This window comes from Myxocyprinus asiaticus, chromosome 27, assembly GCF_019703515.2.
Source record: "Myxocyprinus asiaticus isolate MX2 ecotype Aquarium Trade chromosome 27, UBuf_Myxa_2, whole genome shotgun sequence".
Taxonomy (NCBI): Eukaryota; Metazoa; Chordata; class Actinopteri; order Cypriniformes; family Catostomidae; genus Myxocyprinus; species Myxocyprinus asiaticus.
Genome location: NC_059370.1, coordinates 28,411,227 through 28,432,455, shown reverse-complemented (window position 1 = coordinate 28,432,455; position 21,229 = coordinate 28,411,227).

Sequence of the window (21,229 nt, the reverse complement as noted above, 5' to 3'; positions counted from 1 at the left end):
ATGTCCTTGGGGGCTGTTTAGACAGAATGCGTTCTTGTGTTGAAAATAGCTAGATGCAGCACAGCAAATAGAACAGAATGCAGGTGTCTCAAGATGCATTTTTGAATGTTGAAGTTCTTTTAATTTGACACTGCATCTTAAAAACACTCGTGCGCACAATGCTTTTAAAAAAATAGCGAGATGCAGTGCAACGATCAAAGACATCCATCTAGCACGTGTTTACATAGAACTACAATTACAAAAACATTGAGATGAATAGGAATGATTAGAGGTATCTCTCAGTAGACCTCCTTTGGCAAAACAGCAGTTGTTCAGCAGCAAATAGCTAAATGGCAGCTTACATGCCACAGGTGAGATGGATGGCAAAATGCTAATTATAATGAGACTAACAGTTATCAGTTATGCCTTGCCCAATATGAATATTCTAGTCATTAGTGATAAACAGAAGGTAGCTATTGGAGGTTTATGGCACCCAACCTCACTCACAAAGTCTCTCTGGGGGCCTGTAGCAATGTGAAGATTATTAGTTGAATGAATGAATGAACATTACATTTATATAGCACTTTTCTGACACTACACTCAAAGAGCTTTACACAGTGAACAGGGGACTCTCCTCAACCACCACCAGTGTGCAGCATCCACCTGGATGATATGACAGCAGCCATAGTGCACCAGTACACTCACCACACACCAGCTATTGGTGGAGAGGAGAGAGTAGAGTTATAGAGCCAATTAGTGAATGGGGATTATTAGGAGGCCATGATTAAGAAGAGCCAATGGGGGTAATTTAGCCAGGACACCAGGGGTTACACCCCTACTCTTTACAAGAAGTGCTCAAGGATTTGTAATGACCACAGAGTGTCAGGACCTCGGTTTAACATCTCATCCAAAGGACAGTGCCTTTTTTACAGTATAGTGTCCCTGTCACTATACTGGGGCATTAGGACCCACACAGAGAGCAGGGCGAGCACCCCCTGCTGGCCTCCCTAATACCTCTTCCAGCAGCAACCTTAGTTTTCCCCAGGAGGTCTCCCATTCAGGTATTGACCAGGCTCAACCCTGCTTAGCTTCAGTGGGCAACCAGTCTTGAGCTACAGGGTGATATGGCTCATGGCTAATAGTTGTTACCATATGTACAGTATCAGTATCACAGCCCAAGTGTGATTAAGTAGATAAAGCTCTAACTTTGGATGTTGGAATGCTTGGAATGTTGCTCGAGTATGATATGGAACATGGGAAGAAATTTGGTCGTGGTTGAGGTGTTATGGTAACACCAGTACAAATCTAAAAACAGAAGAACATGCTTGAACTAATCTGCATCACTCCTGTGTATGTTATGATGAAACATCTCAGCAGTTTCTGCAGTATGTTGTGCAGAATATGAAAAAATAGATATTAAATAAGTAAAAGGAACAAATAAATTAGACTATGGAGAAATACATTTCCCTATACTTGGGCTTGTGGTGCTCTACAGACAAATAATATTTCTTGAGCAGGCCATGTGGAGCACATTTATATAGAATTAAACAGGATCTTCCAGCTTTCTCTCTCATCGTCTTGAAGTCTGTGCATATTGTGACTAACTGCACAAATTAATGGTGTAGAGCCGAGGAGGGCGGGGCCGGGCTGGAATGAGACACACCTGGTCCCCAATCAGCCTGATGGGGCGCGCGAGGGATAAAGGCGGCCGGGGACGACAGTTCGAGAGAGAGAGAATTGCAGACAGCTGTACTGTGTGTTTTGGTTGTGTTTTTTGGTTAATAAATTGTTATTTAAGTTGTCAAGCCGGTTCTCGCCTCCTCCTTTCCACTGAACCCCCTGACACTGGTGCCGAAACCCGGGAAGGAGGAGGGATTCCCATCGCAGGATCCTCGACACTGCCGTCCACCCAGGGGAGCGCCGCTGCCGTCCGACGGGGGACGGAGTAGCCCGACCACCCGGACGCGGGGAACGGCCGCCGTCCGCGAGGCGAGTGGGGACGGGACTCCCCGACCGCCTGGAGCGAGGGAGCCGCTGCCGGGGGTGGAGGAGTGCCCTGCCATCCCCCGGGAACGTGGAGGGGTCGAGAGAAGACCGCCGTCCGCGGGGGGAGGAGGGAAGCGACTCCCCGACCGCCTGGAGTGGTAGGGCCGCTGTCAGGGGCGGAGGAGAGTCCCCACGGGACGCCGGGAACGCGGAGGGGCGTTCTGTCCGCTGGGGGTCGGAGGTCTGACTCCGGTCCGCCCGGGGAGGAGCGGCTGCAGTCCGCCTGAGAGGGTGGAGTAGTGATCGGGGACCATGCGACGGCACATTAGAGAACCGGTGAGTTTCTTTTTCTCTCTCTCTCGCTCTCTCTCTGTCGCTCCGTGTTGGCCTTTCCCTCGCCATTTTGTGTTTGTTTTTTCCCCTCCTGTTTCCTCCCAGGTCGAGGAAGGCGGGGAGGACCCGCCGGCAGTCGGGGCATAAGGCACGCCCCCCCCGGAGAGGAAGGGTGGGGGGGATGTACGTCATGCCGGGGGCTCCCCGGCCTGAGGCAACGCCGGGAGGAGTGTAGAGCCGAGGAGGGCGGGGCCGGGCTGGAATGAGACACACCCAGTCCCCAATCAGCCTGATGGGGCACACGAGGGATAAAGGCGGCCGGGGACGACATTTCGAGAGAGAGAGAATTGCAGACAGCTGTACTGTGTGTTTTTAGTTGTGTGTTTTGGTTGTGTTTTTTGGTTAATAAATTGTTATTTAAGTTGTCAAGCCGGTTCTCGCCTCCTCCTTTCCACTGAACCCCCTTACAAATGGGTTGCAGATTTATGCCAATTTTATGACTGGCTATGATACAGCACCAGATTCTAAGGACAGCCTCCAGACATACTAGCCAGAAAAACAGACTAAACCCTGATCAGCCAGGACAACAGGTCCTGTGCCTGTAGCATCAGCAAATTATGCTGCATAATGTTGTCAATAATGAACCAATACTAAATTGCCATAACTTCTAAGCACAGGCTAAGAACATAAGAGTCTGTTGACTATTCTAAATGTAATTACGTCTCTTCCCCTTATTTCACCTCTGAACTGTTGACATACAGCTTTATTCACTGTGTTGATATGTCATATCAATATCCTTTAATGGACTCTTGATGGACTATTGGCTTGGCAGCACACCTTCTTGCGCTACAGAATTTATGGCTCAGATGTTCATGTAGAGAGATATAATGTGCTTGTTGTATCCATGTTTTGAAGACCCTGAAACAAATAAGAGGAGATGGGGAGTAGGGAATGCCCATGTTCTCCTGTGGCCTGTTGCACGGAGCTAGTTGAACAATTTAGAATTTCAGAGTAAGTTTCAGGTTGACAAAACCAGATACAGCCAAACCAGTTTAGATTGGATTGAGTGATCTCAAGACGCTGGATACAAACATTTTCTGTCAACTCTAATAAAATTTTTAACCTGAGTTAAAGATTAACCATGAAGACATGAATGAGTGGCATTTTCCATGAACAGCCAATGAGGTATAGATATTTTGACCTGATTAAGAAAACTACAACACTGGTCTCAGATTGGAATAGGCCGATAACGAGAGTTCAGATATCAGAATCGGATTGGGAGAGAAAAAGTGTCATTGGTGCATCCCTAATTCCTTTGTTGCCGACAGATGGATACTGTTGCGTCTTCTTGACCCATGCTGGATTGCAAGTAACATCTCTTCTCTCCCATCCATCTCAAGATAGGCAGTTCGCTGTCAATACATACAAATATCTGCATGGTTGGGAGGGTTACTTTTGAAACGTATTCCACTACAGATTACAGAATACATGCTGTAAAATGTAATTTGTAACGTATTTCGTTAGATTACTCAAGGTCAGTAACGTATTCTAAATACTTTGGATTACTTCTTCAGCACTGGTAGATTTTTTTCACTTGTTTTGACTATAAAAACTCTATAAAAACAAAATACACATGTTAAAAATACATTCTCTGAAAAACCTAAATATCTTATGCAGTGTTGTTTCTAAAACAAGATAAATCAAATGTATCTTGTTTTAAGGGTTTTTAGATATTTTTACAGGAAAACAATACAAAAATTGTTTAAGAATATGATTTTTGCCCTAATATCAGAGGTCTTACTAGATAAAAAGAAATGATGATCCAACGTGAATTTTCTTGATAAAAAAATATGATCGTGCCTGGTAACGTGCATGTAAAATGGCTAGAAATAGCATTTTAACTTAGCGTAAAGCTGACAATTTACACAAGGTTTATTTCTATTTCCTCTGCTCCAAACTTACTTCAAACTTACTTCTCTGTCTGCTCGTATGAATGTAACACATCATAAGAAAGTGTTTCACTGCTGTTCAAATGCACTTTGGATCGCATCATTTATATGTATAAATGTTTTCCATCTGAAAGGACTAAATATTAAATGAAACAAATGACAATAAAATGCAAAGTAATCTCTTCAGTAATCAAAATACTTTTTGAATGTAACTGTATTCTAATTACCAATTATTTAAATTGTAACTGCAGTGGTATACTGTACAGTTACTTATATTTTGTATTTTAAATATGTATTCCTGTTACATGTATTCCGTTACTCCCCAACCCTGAATTTCTGCTACATTGGTGGAGTACATAGTCCTCTGGAAATAAGATGACATGAAGCAATTAATACTGCTGTCCATCAGTCATTATAGACTCATCAAGACATCACAATCTGCCTTTTCTCTGAATGTTTGACTACTGCCAAAAAGTGTCTCAGTGAAGTGAGTTATTGAAGAGGCTTGTGTAGTCTGAAATGAGCTACAGCACCTCAGTCACGATTCACTGCTTAAAAAATTTGTTGTTTGAAATGCTTGTTGACATGAGTGAGTTGCCCCATGAATTATCACTGTTGTGGAATAGATTTATACTGTTTCTGGGATGTATTATAGAAACATCCTATATCTAGAAACTTTTGATGTCAGAACTTGTCAGATTTTAACTTATATGGCCACATCCACATTAATTAATTTATGTTTGAAAACAAAAATTTTCAGTTTACTAATGACATAATTTTCCAAACACGACAGTACTAGAACATTTTTCGTAAGTCTTCATTTTTGGTGGAAGAAAACAGGAGTCCAGTGTGGAAGACAGGCATAAACATAGCAAAATCCATGTGTTTTAACTGAAAGAAGATTAGTGTGGATGAAGACTTTAGATAGGTAATACATTATGGTTTGAGATGACTGGGGTAGTACTACTGATTTAACCACAATATCAAATTGTGTAACTTCTTCAGAGTCCTGAAGAACATGCCCATATAGTTGCAGTTCCATTAGGAACTTACCATACATAGCTAAGACATAATGCTAAAGGCAAATAAGCAATAGATAAACAACATTTTTATCTACAGAAGCTTGTAGTAGACATATGACAAGGGCAGAACCTGTGCACAATGGTGCCAGCTCATCGATCACCCCTTCAAACCTACAACCTGTCATTAACATCCGAGAGCATTATCTGCTAGTCCAGTGGTTCTCAACTGGTTTTGCTTCAGGAACCAGATTTCACATTGGACATCAAGTGGCAACCCAACATAGCAAAAAAGGTAATCTGCATAAAGCACCGAATTTAAGGTTCTCATTAAATTTGCTTGGGCATTGTTCTTCCCTGCTATCAGCAACCATGTCCAAACAGATCTGTGAAACTCTTTTGGGTCACGGCCCACCAATTGAGAAACACTGCACTAGGCCACTAGTTGGCCACTGAAATTTGGCTGAGGCTTTTTCTGCATCATATTTAGGAGATAGTTGGCTATGTGTCATGAAAATAATTTATCACCCACAAACATCTAATAGGAAGGTAACTGCACAGGGAGTTTCGCTGAATGTTTTGCTGTGGTGGTTATAGGATGACAAAATTGCATTGTCTGCTTATCAGGACATTCACACAACAGCTTAAACCAATGACTCATCACTCTCTTTCTCTCTTCCTCTTTTATTGTCTTGATAGAAAAATTCAGAAAAGTGCTGAACAATGTAACTCCCGGAGAGAGCTGCTATCATACGCTAAGCATTGTTATACAGCAGTTTAATAAAGTCTGCTTGTTTTTCACAATAGCTTTGTAGAATTTTAGGTTCACCTCAGCTTGAACGCAGTGACTCATTCACACATTCGCTCTTTCTCCCACTCTTTCCCCATCTCTTTCTTTCCCTTTCACACTTCCAGTACATCCTGTATTTTCTCCAATACATTCCCTAGTGTGATCACTAAAGTAAAATCAAGAAGTGAACTCCAAGTAAGGTTACCATAGGAACTGATTGGCTGGCCATAATTTGGACTCTATTCATATACTAGGCATTAGGAGGATTTTGCAGCCTGTTGCCTGGTTTTATTAGAAGCTAGGGATAAGTCTGCTGCTCGGCCAGTGGATATGGTTGCTAGTGGCAGGCAGGCAGTGTGGGAGTGCTGTGTGCTGCTTGGAGACCACCAATATACAATCTGTTCCCTCACATGAAGCCTTTTCTTCCTAAAAATTATAATGGCTAATCTACCATTTTAGATGTGGCTTTGCTCTACAGCTACTGCAGACTGTTTTGGCTCTCTCTGTACCATCTGCAGACAGTCAAGGTGAGTTATGAGCACTGGGACCTCCCCACATTCAGAAGTAACAAAGATTTATCTGAAGTGATCCAATCATGTAAGGATGCATATTTGAGCGCAGAGTGATTCATGACATTTTTGTTGATTGCATCCCTCCACTTGTCGGACAGAACTTAACAATCTTTCCTCCAGACATCCACATCCTCCAACTGACTCAAGGGCCTCATCCAATTCTACTGACAGAGGGTGGAAATGGTTCAGACAGAAGAATTATTCCCATTAGACGGTCTCATTTACTATGGAGGCAACAAATCAGAACGGATGACAAATATTAATATTAAGGATTCTGTAGTGCTAAAAACAGCATCTATTTGACAGAGACAGAGGAGCAGGCTAATATTCACATATGGCACTCATATAGCCTCTAGACTCTTCAAAAGTGCTGGGTACACTCCTCTACTAACCCTCTACCTGTGATTTCATACACATAATGTATGCAGTTGTTCATACACCACATGGCTGCACACTATATGGCCATAAGTATATAGACTCCCAAAATAGGGAGCTGGTCCTCCCTTTGCTGCTATTGTATATTGCATGCTCCTGAATTGGCTGTTAATGGGTTGGCAACTTGGCATACTAATTGTGGTTTCTTTCCTAATAGCTTTGAAATGTTGGATGTGCCCAAGACATAATATTGTGAGTTAGTGTTGATTTCTGTCCACAAGGAATTAATTATTGAAGATGTTTATGGAGAGCTGGTCTTAGAGTGGTTGAGATTGTGTTCCTGTGTTTGACTGAAGCCATCATGTCCCTCTGCCAGAGCTGTCTCATGCTGAGATGAGCACTGTGGTACAAACCCTGAGGACAGCAAAGCTCTCTCTTTCTCGTTCTTTCTCTCCATTTATATCTCTGTCTGCATGTCTCCCTCCCTTTCTCATTTACCAAGTATTAGTTTATTTTTCTTATTTTCCTGTGCTCCTTCTCATAAGCTGTTTAATGAGCAATCAGATGGTCATTTCTGCAATATAATCTCTGACACAAACTGGAGGTCGAATTCAGCTATTTCTTTAGACTCCACGGGTCTCTTTCTTCTCACATAATTACGTAATTTCAACTCAAATCATTATTTCATGTCCATTTAATTATTTATTTGGTAAATAGCTGGTAATAAGTGGTATAAACCCTGTTGGGGTTTATTTTGCGTTAATGACCAGCTGACTGCAGATTATCCCTTACATATCAAACCAAGTGATGTTTAATTGAAAGAAAAATGCCTGTAGCACAAACACATTTTTAAGACCAGTTTGTTAAAAGTAATTTCATAATCTTCTTGCATAATTTGTTTGCAGATGCCAATTGGTTTGATATTTTGTCAATGCAATGACACTCCAAAATGTTTAAGAGTGATTTAGGAATGTTTGGTAACACTTTACAATAAGGTTCCATTTGTTAACATTAAGTATCATGAACAAACAGCATTTATTAACCTTTGTTAATATTAGTTAATATTTGTTCATTGTTGGTTCATGTTAGTTCATAGTGCATTAACTAATGTTAACAAATGCAACTTTTGATTTCTAAAATGTATTAGTAAATGTTGGTTAACTTTAACTAAAATTAATAAATGCTGTAAATGAATTGTTCATTGTTAGTTCATGTTAACCAATGTTGTTAACGAATGTTAACAGATAGAACCTTATTGTAAAGTGTTACCGAATATTCTAGGTCCAGTGCAAGTTAAGCTCAATCAACAGGATTTGTGGCATAATGTTGGTTACCACTAAAAATATTTTCAACTTGTCCATTCTTGTCTTTAAAAAAGCAAAACTCTGAGTTATATTGAGGCACTTACAATGGAAGTGAATGGAGCCCATTTTTGGAGGGTTTAAAGGCAGAAATGTGAAGCTTATAATTTAATAAAAGCACTTACGTGTACATTAATTCTTCTGGTAAAACGTATGTATTATTTGAGCTGTAAAGTTGTTCAAATCGTTTTTGCGGGATAACAGGTTTTACGGCATTTAAAAAATAAATATTTAATTTTACATAGAAAGGGTTAGTAAGCTACAGTATTTTATCACATTAAAATCATATTGACAAACATATTGTTTGCATCTTGTAGCTATACTTTTGAAACAGTGAGTATTTTAATGTTTACGGATTGGCCCCATTCACTACCATTGTAAGTGCCTCACTGTAACCCAGATTAATGGTTTTATTAAAGAAAAGGAGGGTCAAATTGAAATAATTTTTTTTGGTAATTAACATTATGCCACAAACACTGTCAGTTGAGCTTAACATATATTGAACACGTAATATTTAAGCGTCCTAAATGGTCCAAATACATTTGGGGGCCCCTATATTTTCTAATTTTCTACTCGTGGACTCGAGATTATGCTGAGAGCAACATTCTGTACAGCTTTGAAATTAGTACATTTAATCAAATGCACAGTGATAATCAACTTCAAGTTGGTTTCAACTCTGGCTGACCTTATTTCTCCCTATATTTCATCTATTTTTTCAGCATATTTTCTGGGGTCTTTAGTTTGTTTAGTGTTAATAAGTGTTGTTTTTACATTTGTATTTATGTCATCTCTCATATCCTCACTCCTCATGCTTTGACTAAGGCACTGGTAAGTGAACAACTCCCCTCAGAACAGGGCATGAAAGGTGAAGAGTGCGCTACCTTTATGTGACGATGCGTAGCTTCACCAGTAAGGCCTCTCTTTCAGTGTTTTCTCGCTCCCTAAGGGAGCACTTCCACTATTTATCAGCAGAGTGCTGCCACAACAATTTCCCTGCCATTAGCTGTGGAGTCAGCCCTTCTACAGAGAGCATTCATTAGAGGGAGGATTTGTGTAAACATTAAAGGTAGATATGCACACTGGAAAGAATCCACATGCTCCCCCAATTGTGTTTGAATATCATTAGTGTGTCAAGCATGTGTGGGAGTTCAGGGTTAAGTTGTAAAGGAGCTGCTCTCTGCTTGGCTATTACTGAGTAAGGGCTTATGAGAAATGAACTGGAGTGAACACATATGAATTTTAAAGCCATGAAACATTGCTTAAAGATTTCCTGTCATATTTGTTATGCCTTTTTTCCTTCCCTCTGTTAATGCCAGTTTTGATGGCAATGTTGCTTCAACTGGCAAGACTTATATCATAGCAGTTGCACAACCATTTGTTTAGTAAAGGCCAATATTCTCTAGTAACTTAAAAGTAATTAGTGATGTGATTACTGATTACTTAATGGAAACTATTCTAATTGCAATCATATTTTTGCAGTCGAGAGGTAAGTAGTATTGGATTATGTGCTGTTTTGCATTAAAGCTCAGCTGTGTGCATGGCTCAGCAATGAGATTATTTATTTATTAGGTCTTGACATGATGTTGCCTTTTTGCTGGAAGTGTGCGAATACATTCAGACTCCCTGGAGGAGTGCAGTGAACTTTGAGCAACATAAGTGAGAGAGTGAATCTCAGTCCCTAGAGGTGAGTTCATCTTTCGTTAACACAGGTGTATGCACGCATGCACACATACAGCAACCCCACCCCCCCACCATTAGATTTCCCCTGTGCCTAATTCCTAAATCGGCCCCCTGCCGAGGCTCTTAGGACCCCTGGAGAGGGCCGAGTGTGCAGTTAGCAGCACAAAGGAGGGGACATGTGTGTATTACAGGGGGTCTTTGTTGCATTGTGGAATACTCTTGACCTCATGGTGATTACCCGCACCAGGGGTCCTGCATTGTAGCGCTGCACCTGAATGTCTCACCTTTACAATCCCCCCTGCCGAGAGCCAGCAGGGGCTTGCTGCTGTTTCGCCAGTCACTGTTCTTTTACAGTGAGCCGAAGCACTTATCTCAAACATTTAAACACTAATGCATACACTAAACACTCACTCACTCACACAACCGGTACATTCCTAAAGGAGACCCCACCATTCATTTCTCTAAGAGCCGAGTACTCACAAGCACTTAAACACCATACACTTAAACAGCCACACGCTATCATTCTTGTACTCTATCTACTCACCTCTCTCATGCACACACACACTTGTCCCTGACATGCTGATACACTGTATTTATTCATTTTATAGGTGGTTCATATGTAATACTTTTGGACAGTTGACATATCATGCAGTGTGACATGTTTTACTATAAAACTATTTTAAACAGCATTTTGCTAATTCTTTTATAATTACTATCCATGCAGCCTACAGTGCATGACCTCATATTACATTGAGAGACTACATGGAATATTTTTACTTCTTATAATGTCCATAGACATATTTCGCATCAACTGCCCTTAGGCATATACTGTGCCTATAAACAAAACCAAAAGTGATCGTGTCACTTTAGAAGACATTAATTTAACCGCTGGAGTTGTATTGATGATGTGTATGCCGACTGTCTGTGATTTTTGGAGCTTCAAAAGATAAATCTCCATTCAGTTGCATTTTAAGGACCTACTGAGCTAAAATATTTTTCTTCAAATGTGTTCTGGTGAAGAAAGTAAGTTATACACACTTGGGATATCATCAGGGTGAGTAAATAATGAGAGAATTTTCATTTTTGGGTGAACTATCCCTTCAAACAAACAGCAACCTTTCTGGTGCAGTAATGATGCAGAGCTAAAACTCACCACGCTCAGGCATACGGTTAATCTTTAATTTGGGTTAAATTATGAATGTCTTCTAATTTAATCCAATGAAGCATTGTAAAATTGTGAATATTTTTGCTCTTTTTTCACACATAAACCATGCAGTGGCAAGCTAAAATGTAAAACTACATTCTCATATATCTCAAATTTATGCATGTAGATTCACAAAATTAATATATACAGTACATGTTGTTAGATTAGTGCGACTGAGCACTGGCTTGTGTAATTACACAGTAACATGCTGTAATGAAAACCAAAAGTAGCTGTAGCAAATGGGCCTGTTGAGACCATAGCATCACATAAGGATCAGGCAAACATATTCACACACTGATACTGTAGATAGTACTGATGTAAAGTGCAAAATATAAAAAGCATAATTTTTTGTAGATGTAGTGACACTCCATCACAACAATGTAATTATACATTCATGTTAATGCCATTGAGCTTGATTGAAATTCCAAAGAATGATACTCTATGTTAGAGTGCTCTGAAAACATACTTCCTCTTCTAGACTATGTTCTGAATATCTGACTCACACTTGAAATATTTCACAGTGCACTGTTGCCCTGAAGGGTGTACAGGGGTTAGAACTGTCTCTAACAGACGGTGGACTCCCCAGTTTAGAATACTAATGTTGTTCCATCTTACAGCTGGCATTGTATCCATATTAGGGATCCATTGAATGAACTGCATCACCTTTTCTCTCTGTTCTTGCAGAGCCCTGATTGCTTTCTCTTTTGCCCTTAATTAGCAGTGTGGTGATTTGACTCGGGCCTCTTGAGACTGTTTGTATGTATTTTACCAAGAAAATGACCAGTCACAAAAAAAACAAATGAGGGTGTTTTTATGAGCAGTTATTTCAGGGCACAGTGTGCCCTTTCGTTATGTGGCTGCTCACCTATGCATGTCAACTTCCTTTATGCTTCCAGATTTCACACTTGTTTTATTATTAGATTGTTCTAAAGACAAACAGCCCATGTTTTTACATTTGGTAAAATCTGGATAGTTAGCCTTTAATACTTTTAATAATCTTGAGAATATATTAAAGCAATAAGCCACAAGAGGCCTGGTGTTACATTAATGTTATCATGGATGTTCTTAGAGATGATGCAAACCCCCTTACCTGAGTTAAAATCACTGTAATACATGGACTAAAAAAGCTTATTGCTTTTTTTTTTTTTTTTTTAAACAATGGAGACATCAATATGATAGTTCAAAATGCAGCTGCCAGAGTGCTGACTAGAACTAATAAATATGATCATATTAGCCCAATTTTATCATCGTTACATTGGCTACCTCTTAAATTTCGTATTAATTTTAAAATTCTGTTAACTACATACAAAGCTTTGAATGGCCTAGCTCCACAGTACTTAAGTGACCTTCTGACACACTATATTCCGTCACGTTCTTTACGAACACATAATTCTGGATTGTTAATAATTCCAAGAATATCAAAATCCACAAAAGGAGGTAGATCCTTTTCATACTTGGCTCCTAAACTATGGAATAGTCTCCCTCACACTGTTCGAGATGCAGACACACTCACTCAGTTTAAGTCTAAACTAAAGACTCATTTATTTAGCCAGGCATACACCTAATTTTTCCTTCAACTCACAATTAGGCCGCTTTAGTTAGGTCTGCCAGAACCAGAAATATCCATCATGATCTATAACTCTGCATAAAACTGAATGGGATCTATGCTAATATTATTCTGTTTGTTTCCATGTGTCAACCTCGGGAGCCTGTCAGATCCAGCTCCGTTCCTGCTTGGTGTTGGACTCCACTGCAACGTGTCGCTGAGAGATGACGACAAACTACAACCGGTGCTAGCCAGACATCACTGCAGTTTTTTGACTTCAGAGGATGAACTGATGCCAACTCCAACTGTAAGACATCGGATACTTCATATGCCATTGCCTGAAACTTGGATTTAGGACGGACCCCACCAAACTTCACTGAAATGACCTGCAGGTTGAACTGCGATGCACCTCATAATTTATTTCTGCCTGCATCACCTTTGTCTATTGATGGACTACACTCTTGAAATGGAATACATAGACTATAATTTAATTGCCAACAAATGCCTTCATCAGCCAACTAACAAAGGACAATGCATCTATGTTAACTTCTGCAGTTAATCCAAGATGGACTTCAGTCATTAATCTTAAAGTTCATAAAAAATATTTTATTTTTATTTTTAAAACACTGGACCTTAACACTTATTTAATTTACAAATTTAAAACCATGACTTGCAATGAACACAAATAATTAATATTGGCATTATATTCACGTTGTTTAGCCAGCGGGGAACTGGCCCCCACAGTGAGCCTGGTTTCTCCCAAGGTTATTTTTCTCAATTAACCATCATCTTATGGATTTTTGTGTTCCTTGCCACAGTTACCTGCAGCTTGCTCACAGGGGTTCTAAATAAAATTATTTAATTATTTAATTTCTATACACATTTTACAATCATATGTAATCAAACTACACAATGATCACTGTAAGATATTACAGATATTACAGATATTACAGTTTCATCTTTTTGTTTTTGTTAATGCATGATTTCCTGTAAAGCTGCTTTGAAACAATGTATTTTGTGAAAAGCGCTATACAAATAAAAATGACTTGATAGTTCATAGTTCATAATACTAACTGTAGGATATGAGCGGTTGCCAAGCAATGTAGTAACTTGCCACATTAATATAGAACATGTGCTCACGTGTGCATTTATAGTAATTTAATAACAACTTCAAAAGTGGGTCATCTATTCAGAACTTAGAGTCAGAATGTTTCATTATATATATATATATATATATATATATATATATATATATATATATATATATATATATAGCAAAAAAACAAACAAAACAACAACAGTGTTATGTCCACAATATATAAATATATTAGTGCTGTATGTTATTGCTGTTTGTTATGTAGGTAAGTAATTGCGGATGTAATCCATTTCCTCCAGATGAGAAGGTGTGAGTGTTCCGTACGTCTGCTTGGTTGCTGTTAATTTGGAATTTCCATCTGGCTTGTTTAGAGGCTGCATGCTGTTTCTCCCCTGACATTATGGTAACACTAGAAACACTGACGCGCCATGGCACCATGGCAACGAGTGCTAATATACCTCTCCCCACAACACCCACTCTCTCAGCCTGACCCTGCCCTTCCTCACCCACCTATCCCTCACTCCCTCTCTCTCTCACTCTCTCTCTCTCTCTCTCTCTCTCTCTCTCTCTCTCTCATTCTCCTCCATACTCAGTTTGTGTTATGCTCTTGAGTTTACTCACACAAGCATAGTTAATAAGATGAACTGATTTGAAAATAGCAAAAGAAGCATTATCCAGTTTTGGAAGACATTGATTCTAACTAGGGTCACAGACAAACCTGAAATATACTGTATAACATACACACATGAAATATACACACAATTTATTTTAATAGTCTTTTTGCTCAGCAGTTATGTTGTTCATTTAAATCCACTCTCAGTTAAGCTATTACCTATTCACAATTACACCTTTTTATATCAACATTGAATTAAAAATAAACAGATCTAAAATAGATTTTGGTTGATCCATAAAAACTGTACAATAATGGAGGACAGAATTCTGCCCAAACTCTCAGAAAAATAATTAGTTCTCAGAAATAGATATAAAGTTTAAGTGCATGATTTGTAGTTCAACATCTACAGCTAAATTGAATCTGAGGTGAGACAGCTGTGGTTGGCACATTGCTTGTCTTTACTAGAAATCCTTAAATGGAGATCTTTCTTATGCTAATATGAAATCAATTAAATTCTTATTTTTCTGTCAGGTGCCTAAACACTGTTATTGACAAAAAGTGCTTTGGGGGGCACTTTCAGTTAGTCCAACCCAGGGGCGTAGTTTCCAGGGGGAACGGGGGGAGCTCACCCAAACAATAATCAAAACAAACAAGTACAACCCCTACCTCTTACCAGTTATTCTACATGCCAGTTTTTTTTTTTTTTTTTTTTTTTATTAATTACAGCTGTTTAAATTGATGCATTGTTTGATTTTTTTTTTTTTTTTATAACCCTCCCAGAACCCTTTTACAAGCATTCAGCTATTGATCAAAGGCAGTATTCTTCAGCAGGGCCAACTGTCTTTTCGCCTATTCGAACAGAGCTTTTTATTTACTGCCTGTATTCTTGTCATCAGTATCAGATTCCCACTCTGGGCTCTGCTGATTGTTGCATATCATTCACATGTACACACTCAGATAAATTGTCCTCATAACATAATTCTTCTCTTTCCATTGCAAATCATGCTTGGAAATGTGACCTCTGTGAATCACAATGCTCTCTCAGTGATGTAGATTGATGTTATCATTGACACTCTTCAGTACACCTATTAACTCATGTGACATTCTGTTAAACATTGTCAAATGTATATTCTCCTGTTTAAAGAAATAATTTTATATATGTGATACTGGATGAGAATAATAATAATAATAATAATAATAATAATAATAATAAAACAAATTACTCATTGGTGAACTGATCCTAGTAGTTATGACTGAATTCATGGATGGGGATTAAAATCACAGTGGTATGCATCAGTGGGCTAATCAAAAGATCATTGTTTATGTATTTCATCTATGTTTTTGAGAGATGATTCTACCTATGAGCCAATTTGTATAATTGCTGAGTTCTTGGTATTGTTATATGTGAAGCAGTCAATGAGCTCATTGGTTAACCATCTGTGAGGTCATTAGTTACGACTAACATAAACCAGTTTACCATCACTCCACTCACTTTTAAGCTTCGTGTATTTTACACTCCAACTTTCAGGTTAAAACATTCTTCCTTAACTTGTAGACATACAAGACCATTGATAGATATTCATAGACTGCAAATTTGTAAATCTGTCACAGCTAACCTCATTGATGAAAGTGAATCCAACATACTGTACAGTATAAGCAATTTATCAAGGCCACCAAGATACCAGGAACTACATGCTAATAAGTTTACCAGAGGACCCCTTTGAAAACTTGGCAATTTTACCAGAGGGATTAATGGAGATATTTATTTGTTCATAGTGAATGTGTTGTTGTTACCCCAAAAAATGTGTCCCTTGGCAAACTCATACGTCTCCTGAGATAATTGGTGTACTCATCAAAAATGGAAACTTTAGCTGTTGTTAAGGATTTTCCAGAAATGGAAACTGTGGCTGCTTTTCCACTATCAGGCTGAACGGTTCTGAGCACAGTACGGAACAGTTACAGTAGCATTTCAACTTGAGCATGGTTTGGCATGGCACAATTTATAAACTGTTCTTGGCATGGAGTTGTCGGCATGGTTAGCTAACAGTACTCAACCATGCTGGTGAAATGGCTTTAGTATGTGACGACTCACGATTGTCAATTTGCCAATGCCGAAGTAACTTATAGTGCTTTTAGTTGTTTCTAGCTCGCCAAGTTCGCAAATATTTGGCTGAAGGTAATAAAAGTTAATAATAAAAGTGATACGGATGTTTAGTGTATCTTCATGATTTTACAATGATAGTTAAACTATAGTAGCTCACATTTAATTTTCTACATGCCTTTTTCAGCAGGGAAGTAGATTACTAGCTCATTACAACTCAAAATGTATCAATATATTCTCATATACTATTTTCATATAATACTTATATTATAATTTGCCACTAAATATCCTTTTTATCTAGACTGGGAACTTTTACTTTTGTGTGTTCATGTCCAGTGGCATACACAAGCCCTCAGCAAATGACGATAAACCTCTCACCTTTTTCTCTTTGCTTTCCTTTTTGCGACATGGGGCCGTATCTTCGGGTCGGGAACGCTGATGGAATGGAATGGAGACCGGAAGACAGGCTTGACTTTGGACACATGAAAGACAGGGTGAATACATCTCAAGGTGTGGGGAAGCTTAAAACGGATAGACACCAGGCTGAGCACCTTGGAAACGGATAAAGGTCAGATAAATCTGGGAGCAAGTTTGAGGGATGTTACTTTAAGGGGAATGTCTTTAGCAGACAGCCAGACCTTTTGACCGATGATGTACCAGGGAGGTGCTGTCCGGTGATGATCCGCCTGAGCTTTAATACTTCTTCCAGCCCTGAGAAGAGCCCGTCTGGCCAATCTCCACGTGCGACGGCAGAGATAAATAAATGCACGGGCTGAAGGCACAACTGTGTCAGGTTCCTGATCCGGAAATAAAGGTGGTTGGAACCAGAGGTAACATTGGAATGGGGAGAGACCTGTAGATGACACCGGTTGGGAGTTGAAAGCATACTCCACCCATCTGAGCTGCTCGCTCCAGGATGAGAGGCTCTTAGTGGCCACACAATGGAGCATCCCCTCTAGACTCTGGTTAGACTAACCGATGCCCCCAGCTGCCGACAAAACTCCCTCCAGAATTTGGAAACAAACTGGGGACCCCTGTCGGAGACCACATCCAATTGAATACCATGAATGCTAAAAACGTGATCCACGACAGCAGCCACCGTCCCTCATGCTGAAGGGAGATTCAGGAGTAGAATAAAATGGGCAGCCCTCGAGAACCTGTCCACCACCATCAACATGACCGTGTTGCAAGTCCCGTGACAAAGTCGAGAGCGATGTGCAACCAGGGCCTCGAGGGCATGGAAAACGGTCTCAAAAGTCCCACATGGGGATGGTTAGTGTGTCTACCACAAGTGCAGACCAGGCAAGACAACACATAATGCTGTACGTCCTGCACCAAAGCAGGCCACCAGAAACGCTGCCAATAACGGCCTCTGTGCGCCTCATGCCCGGATGACAGGCCACCTTGGAAGAATGACCCCACTAGAGAACAGAGGAGCAGACTGACTGCGGCACAAAAAGCAGACCCACCAGTACTCTCTCCGGGTCGTCACTCCCCGAAGCGCTCTCAGTACTTCTGACTCCCAGGACACAGCAGCCACCACTTGATGTGGAGGAATGACTGTGTCCAAAGAGCCAGAGTTCTCAGAAGTTTCAAAGAGTCAAGAGAGCGCATCAGGTTTGACGTTTGTGGACCCTGGTCAGTAGGAAATGGTGAAAGTAAATCTACCAAATAAGAGAGCCCAACGAGCCTGCTGAGAATTTAATCTCTTGGCCAATATAATATACTCAAGATTCTTATGGTCAGTCCAAAAATGGAATCTCTGTCCCCTCAGCCAATGATGCCAATCCTCCAAGGCAAGCTTGACTGCCAACAACTCACGATTGCCGACGGCGTAGTTCCGTTCTGCTGGGGTGAGACAGTGCGAAAAGAATGCACATGGGTGAACCTTGTTGTCCTTGGCCGAGCGCTGGGAGAGAACTGCAACCATGTTTACATCTGACACATCGACCTCCACCAAAAATTGCCAGAAGAGATTGGGGACAATAAGAATGGGAGCGGACGAAAACAGCAACTTAAGGGACTCGAATGCTAACTGAGCCCTTTCCGACCATGTAAATTGGGCTTTGGTAAAGGTCCGACCCATAAGAGGGGCAGCTACCTGGCTATAATTATGTATAAATCACCGGTAGAAATTGGAAAACCCCAGAAATCTCTGCAGGGCCTTGCGAGAGTCCAGGGTTGGCCAATTGGTGACAGCTTTCACCTTAGAAGGATCCATGTACATGCCCCCGGATGACAAGATGTGCCCCAAGAATGGAACCGACTGCGCATGGAACGTAAACTTCACAAACAGCTTATCTCTAGCAGCCGCTGCAACACTCACCTGACGTGCTCGATATATACCTGGAGAGATGGGGAGAGAATCAATATGTCATCCAGGTACACAAAGACAAATTTATTGATCATGTCATGGAGCACATCGTTGATGAGTGTTTGAAATATGGCAAGGGCATTTGTAAGACCAAACGGCATTACTTAATATTCAAAGTACCCAATGGGCGTATTGAAAGCCGTATTCCACTCATTTGCCCCCCTGATCCTCACAAGATGGTATGCGTCTAACTTCATGAAGATGACCGCCCCCTGCAGCAATTCAAAGGCTGAAGACATCAGTGGTAGCAGGTACCTGTTCTCAATTGTGATGTCGTTCAGCCCCCGATTATTGATGCAGGGGTGCAGGGAACCATCCTTTTTCCCCTCAAAGAAAAGCCCACCCTGACCGGGGATGAGGAAGGGCGAATGCTGCCTGAGTCTCTATTGCCTCCCGCTCCGGAGCCGACAGAGAGAAAAGTCGAACACGTGGCGGAGAAGTTCCCGGGAGGAGATCAATAGCACAATCTTACAGCCGGTGCGGAGGAAGAGATGCAGCCCGGGACTTGCTGAACTCTGCTCCCAGGTCATGGTATACTGCCGGAAACCCAGAAAGACTGACATTCCCCTCCTGAAAAACAGAAACAGAGTAAGAAACAGGAGACACCACACCCAAACAGTGAGAAGAACAAAAAGTACTCCATTCAATAACAAAATTGCCAGCCCAGTAAATGTGTGGGTTGTGTTACACCAGCCACGGATGTCCCAGCATTACAGGAGTGGATGGAGTCCATAGCAGGTAAAACACAACCACCTCCTCATGATTGCCGGAAATCTTCAGACTCACCGGGATAGTGGTTTTGGTGATCTGTCCCAGAGAGGTACACCTGAGCGCACAGACCTGGATAGGAGGAACCACAGAAACTACCTGTAAGCCCCACTTGGTCACCAGATCTGAGTCAAGGAAGTTCCCCTCTGCACCAGAGTCAATCAGGACTGCAACCTTGTGACCCACGCCTCTCCAGGTGATGACGGCTGGCAACAGTGTTCGGAGTAAAGGGGATCGGTCAGGAAGAGTGGCACCCACCCGCAGTCCTCTCATACTGGATGGGCGCTTGGCTTTTGCTGAAGACTCAGCAGGTGTGTGTCTGGTCCTAGATGAGCACTTAGCAAGTTCAGGACAGTTAGTGGTGTGTGCCCCTCACCTCCGCAATAAGCGCACAAGCCCAGTCATCGCCGACGATCTCTTTCCTTACGAGGTAGAGATGTATGACCCGGTTACATGGGCTCTGACTCATGTAACGTCTGTGTAAGATCAGTGATGGCTAATTACACTTTGTTTGAAAAAAACTTTGTTTGAAAAAAACCTTTTAGCCTTTTGACATTTGCATATAAATTACTGACCTGGTCTCCACGTTTACATTTTTATGGGTGCTAAATTGCAGATGGTCTTTATCACTATCAAAAGGATGCTAAAACAGGTCTCCTCTGAAGTGTCTCCATCAAGCTTCAAACACATTCCACAGAGAGGAGGGTGACCCCCCCCGTGACAGGCACCAGAGCAGTTGTCTGCCTCCAGTAATTCCAATACACGTCACACACACACCTAAAGACATTTTCTCTATTTAGGCCATAGTAAGCAGTTATAAATGTATCTGCTATATGCATGTGTTGTATGTATATTCCCCTATTATATTAACTTGGTTAAAACCCTTTACTTGTATTAGTTAGACGTTAAACGCATATATTCAAGTGTATGAGTGTATCTCTGCTTTAATATCGTCTGGAGGTTACCTTCTTGGTATCAAAATGATCTTCTCTTTATTTCTCACATTATAATGGGTGACCCCCATGCCAGGCACCAGAGCAGTTGTCTGTCTCCAGTAATTCCAATACACGTCACACACACACCTAAAGACATTTTCTCTATTTAGGCCATAGTAAGCAGTTATAAATGTATCTGCTATATGCATGTGTTGTATGTATATTCCCCTATCATATTAACTTAGTTAAAACCCTTTACTTGTATTAGTTAGACGTTAAATGCCTATATTCAAGTGTATGAGTGTATCTCTGCTTTAATATCGTCTGGAGGTTACCTTCTTGGTATCAAAATGATCTTCCCTTTATTTCTCACACAATAATGTACACCATGTGATCGTGAAATGCATCGAACAATTCTTACTATGTTTTGAATTAAAAGCTGCACTAGCGGTCCAGATCAGCAATAAAATGCGAATGGGCCATAAACGGAGACAAAGGATGTTTCTCCCGCTCAAAATGCATGCCTCTGATTGGCCACTCCACCCACA